Here is a 5,000-nt window from a genome sequence, read left to right as displayed (position 1 = left end):
CGGCGGTGGCGGGTGTCAGGCTTTACATCCAGCCTCCGGAGGGTGAGCGTCCTCGGACGCGCTGCAGCTGCCGCAGAGAGGCGGCCTCTGAGGCAGGGAGCGGGGCACCGAGGCTGGGGAGTGGGGAGCAGGAGCCGTGGGGTGGGGGGCGTTCAGGACAACAGGTCAAGCCCCGGGTAGCGGCTGTCAAATGTTCAAAGTCCCCACCGGGACAACAGGTCAACCCCAGGGGAAGCAGCTGTAAAATTTTCAAAGTCCCCGTTCGGCCACCAGGTCAACCCGCTGAATCTATTGGGTTGACCTGGCGGCCGGTTTCCTTTCCGGCCACCAGGTCAACCCAATGGATTCAACGGGTTGACCTGGTGGCCGGTTTGCTTTCCGGCCCGGGCGTCACCCCACTCCGAGGGCAGAGCGGCAGTGGTCTTGAGGACCACAGAGGGGGGGCTTAATAGTCGAGACGGAGCCGGTCCGGGGGAGGCTTAATAGTCGTCCCCCGAGGACTCCGGGGGCAGGCTTAATAGTCGTTCCAGGAGAGGCTTAATAGTCGTCCCCCCGAGTACTCCGGGGGCAGGCTTAATAGCCATTCCCCAGGCGGTCCGGCGGAGGCTTAAGAGTCGTGCTTAGCGGCCACCAGGTCAACCCGCGGAATCTACTGGGTTGACCTGGCGGCCGGTTTGCTTTCCGGCCACCAGGTCAACCCATTGGATTCGACGGGTTGACCTGGTGGCCGCTTTGCTTTCCGGCCCGGGTGTCACCCCACTCCGAGGGCTGCGCGGCAGCGGTCCTGAGGACCACAGAGGGGGGGCTTAATAGTCGAGAGGGAGCAGGTCCGGGGAAGGCTTAGCAGTCTTCCCCCGGGCGGTCCGTTGGGGGAGGCTTAGCAGTCGTCCCCAGGGCGGTCCGGGGGTGGGGGGAGGCCTCACAGTCGTCCCTCGGAGAGCCGGGTCGGCGGCGGTGGCGGGCGTCAGGCTTTACGTCCAGCCTCCGGAAGGTGCGCGTCCTCGGAGGCGATGCAGGCGCCGCAAAGGGGCAGCCTCCGAGGCAGGGAGCGGAGCACCGAGGCTGGGGAGAGGGGAGCAGGAGCCGGGGGCTGGGGGGGGTGGGGTGGGGGGGGGGCGTTCAGGACAAGCGGTCAAGCCCCGGGGAGCAGCTGTCAAATGTTCCAAGTCCCCACTCGGCCACCAGGTCCACCCCAGTCTAGCAATGGGGTTGACCTGGCTGATGGCCGGTTAGTGTCAAGGTAAACTCACCGTCGTCCACAGGAGGGCAGCTCTCAGGCCGTCCGGCTGCGGCTGACTCTGGGGCGGTGCCCGGTCCCGGCAGCGAGGGGCGGGGGGGGGGGCGCGGAGCGACACGGAGCTAACCGGCCCCCGGGGCCGGGGGCGCCTCCCGCGACTTTGGGGGCCGCGGGTCGTCAGTGGCGTGCAGGCCGGGCCTCTCCCGGGGGATTCGGGGGGGGGGGGGGGCGGTCCTGCGGGCCGGGCGCAGGGGGCTCGAGCGAGCCCGGGCCGGTCCGCCCCGGGGCCGGGGTCTCCGCCTGCGGCTCGGGGGGGCGCGGGTCGTCGGGGGAGGAAGCCCGGGGGAGCTGCACGCCGGCCTGCCAGGCCAGGCCAGGCCTGGCCTGGGTGGCCGCGGGGGGATTCGGGGCGGTCCCGCGAGCCGGCGGCCGGGCGCAGGGGGTCCGAGCGCGTCCGAGCGAGTCCGTCCCGGCCCCGGGGTCTCCCCCTGCGGCTCTGGGGGGCCGTGGGTCCCCGCTGGCGGAAGCCGCTGGGCGCTGGACACCCGCCGTCCGTCCCGCCTGGCCAGGCCTGGCCTGGGTGGCCGCGGGGCGGGGGATTCGGGGCGGTCCCGCGAGCCGGCGGCCGGGCGCAGGGGGTCCGAGCGCGTCCGAGCGAGTCCGTCCCGGCCCCGGGGTGTCCCCCTGCGGCTCTGGGGGCCGTGGGTCCCCGCTGGAGGAAGCCGCTGGGCGCTGGACACCCGCCGTCCGTCCCGCCTGGCCAGGCCTGGCCTGGGTGGCCGCGGGGGGATTCGGGGCGGTCCCGCGAGCCGGCGCCCGGGCGCAGGGGGTCCGAGCGAGTCCGTCCCGGGCCCGGGGCCTCCCCCTGCGGCTTTGGGGGCCGTGGGTCCCCGCTGGCGGAAGCCGCTGGGCGCTGGACACCCGCCGTCCGTCCCGCCTGGCCAGGCCTGGCCTGGGTGGCCGCGGGGCGGGGGGATTCGGGGCGGTCCTGCGGGCCGGCGGCCGGGAGGGTCCGGGCCAGTCCGCCCCATGCCCGGGGTCTCCCCCAGCGGCTTCGGTGGGTCCTCCGCGGAGGAAGCCGGGTGGGGAGCCGGACCCCAGGCGCCCAGACCCGTGACCTGCGGCCGCGACCTCCGACTCGGCAGGAGCGACGAGGGGCTTTCCGGCCCGTCCCCCCCCTCTCCTTCCTCCCCAGAAAAGGAGAGAGAGCTGGCTCGGACCGGGAAAAGCTGCCTACGGCACCTGGGATTCCCAGGCGGTCACCCATCCAAGTACTAGCCAGGCCCGGGACGGTTTACCTTCCGAGATCGGACGGGATCGGGGGCGTTCGGTCCGGTATGGCCGTAGGCACCCGGCCCCCGCGCCTCCTCGCCCGCTTTCCCCTGCCGACGCCCGGGCCTGCCGCACGGTGAGCCCCGGTCGGACTGCCCCCCTGCGGCAGGGCCCCCGTCTCTCGCGGGCCCGGTCCTTTTTTCCTTCTCGAGCTCCGGGGCCCGGGCTGGCCGCCAGAGCCCCTCCGCCCGCCCGCCCTCCCCGGCGTCGGGGAAAATATTGTCCCGGACATCCAGTGCGCCCTGATCCTGTCAGCCGGGGGGGGGGGTGGGTGGGTGGAGGGGGGGCAGTCCCTCGCTGCGGCCGGGGAGGGTGAGCCCAGGGCGGCTTGCCTGCCGTCCGAGTCCCCTCTCGGCCACCAGGTCAACCCCGAGCCGAAAGGGCTGAAAAATTTTCAGAGTCCCCTCCCGGGCACCAGGTCAACCCGTGGAATCGAACGGGTTCGCCTGCTGGCCGGTTCGCTTCCCGGCCACCAGGTCAACCCGTAGGTTTGAACGGGCACGCCCGGTGGCCGCTTTCCCGTCCGGTCACCAGGTCAACCCGGATCTCCCTCCTTCCCTGGGCGCCCCCTCCTCGGAGGCGTCAGGTTCCATTTTCTTTTTCCCCCCAGACTTCCAGGGGCCCGATCCAGTCGGCCGGGAGGCAGTCCCTCGCTGCGGCCGGGGTGGGTGAGGCCAGGGCGGCTTGCCTGCCGTCCGAGTCCCCTCTCGGCCACCAGGTCAACCCCGAGCCGAAAGGGCTGAACATTTTTCAGAGTCCCCTCCCGGGCACCAGGTCAACCCGTGGAATCGAACGGGTTCACCTGCTGGCCGGTTCGCTTCCCGGCCACCAGGTCAACCCGTAGGTTGCCGACGGGGCTAGCCAGTGGCCGGTTTGCTTTCCGGCCGCCAGGTCAACCCCTAGGTTTGAACGGGCACGCCCGGTGGCCGCTTTCCCGTCCGGTCACCAGGTCGACCCGGATCTCCCTCCTTCCCTGGGCGCCCCCTCCTCGGAGGCGTCAGGTTCCATTCTTTTTTCCAGACTTCCAGGGGCCCGATCCAGTCGGCCGGGAGGCAGTCCCTCGCTGCGGCCGGGGAGGGTGAGCCCAGGGCGGCCTGGTCCATGTCTCTAGTGGGCCCGATCCTTTTTTGGGGTGTTTTTTTTTTTTTTTCCGAGCTCCGGGGCCCGGCCCGCCCGGGCAGCCCTCCTCGGAGGCGTGGGGCGGATTTCCCCCCCCCCCCCCCAGACTTCCAGGGGCCCGATCCTGTCGGCCGGGAGGATGTCCCTCGCTGCGGCCGGGGAGGGTGAGCCCAGGGCGGCCTGCTTGGCGGCCGGGTCCATGTCTCTAGTGGGCCCGATCCTTTTCTTCCCTTTTCCGGCTCCGGGGCCCGGGGTGGCCGGGTAGCCCTCCGCGGTGGCGTCGGCAAATTTTTTTAAAAAATCAGACTTCCGTGGGCCCGATCCTGACGGCCGGGAGGCAGTACCTCGCTGCGTCCGGGGACGGTGAGACGCTCGGCCACCGGGTCAACCCGGAGGAAGCGGGCTGGGGGAAAAAAAAAAAAAAAAAAAAGTTTTCCAAGTCTGAAAAATTTTCAAAGTCCCCTCCCGGCCACCGGGTCAACCCCTTTGGAGCGAATGGGTTGACCTGACGGCCGGTCGTCTCGCGGATGTCCGGAAGGGGTCGCCCAACGCCGTCTCGGCCGACCGAGGGAACCACGAGGTGGCGCCCGGTTCCAGTTTCGTACCGCCGAAGGCGGGGCTTTGGCTTTTTCGACCCGTCTTTCGAGGACTGTGTGCGGAGATTTGTGAGGACAGGTTTTTCAGAGCCTGTGAGAACCGGAGCTCAGCCTAGGGGATCAATCCGAGTATTGTACCCGACCCTGCCCGGCGTGGGAGGGGGGGAACGGGCACGTTTGAGGGCGGAGGCCAGCACCCACCCGGCCCTCCGCCGAGACGGCCCGCTTTTCCCGGCTCTTAGCTCACGGGCCCCGCAGCGGCCGGGAGCCGAGCTCCGAGTGTCGGCGCCCCCCCGGAGGGAGGGGGGGCCCGCTCCTCTCGCGCCCGCCGATCGATGTGGCGCTGACGTTCGCGACGGGAAGGGCCCTTCGCGGGCCGGCACCCCAACCGCGGGGCCGTCCGGTGTTCAGGCGGATCGGGACCCTCTTCCTTTTCGCGTGCACGGATCCAGGGACCGATGGGGACTTCCCTCCTCGGGGCGGCCCGGGCACGTGCCCGGCCCTCCATGCGTGGGGCCGTCTGGCCGAGATCTCCGCCGTGCGAGGTCGAGCGGTTCCGGCAGACCACCCAGGGGTCCGAAAAACCCAGGGAGCCGCGAGGCTCAGCAGGGCCAAACACGGTCGCGAGAGCGAGCAGGGGCGCGCTGCGGTCCCCCCCCCCCCCCGACAGGACCACACCACGCGGCGCGGGCCGCGGGAGGTGGGTTGGCCCTCGA

General features: G+C 71.2%; 1 non-coding gene across 1 annotated transcript; it reads right to left on the bottom strand.

Moving 5' to 3' along the window:
- Positions 1 to 2,467: 2,467 nt before the first annotated feature.
- On the bottom strand, positions 2,468 to 2,586 carry LOC128823802 (5S ribosomal RNA). The gene has a single exon (XR_008442037.1). It is a non-coding gene; the product is annotated as a 5S ribosomal RNA (ribosomal RNA).
- Positions 2,587 to 5,000: the final 2,414 nt, after the last annotated feature.

This window comes from Malaclemys terrapin, chromosome 15 (genome assembly GCF_027887155.1).
Source record: "Malaclemys terrapin pileata isolate rMalTer1 chromosome 15, rMalTer1.hap1, whole genome shotgun sequence".
Classification (NCBI taxonomy): Eukaryota; Metazoa; Chordata; order Testudines; family Emydidae; genus Malaclemys; species Malaclemys terrapin.
The sequence above is the reverse complement of the archived record's forward strand: the minus strand, read 5'-3'. Positions and strand labels throughout refer to the sequence as shown.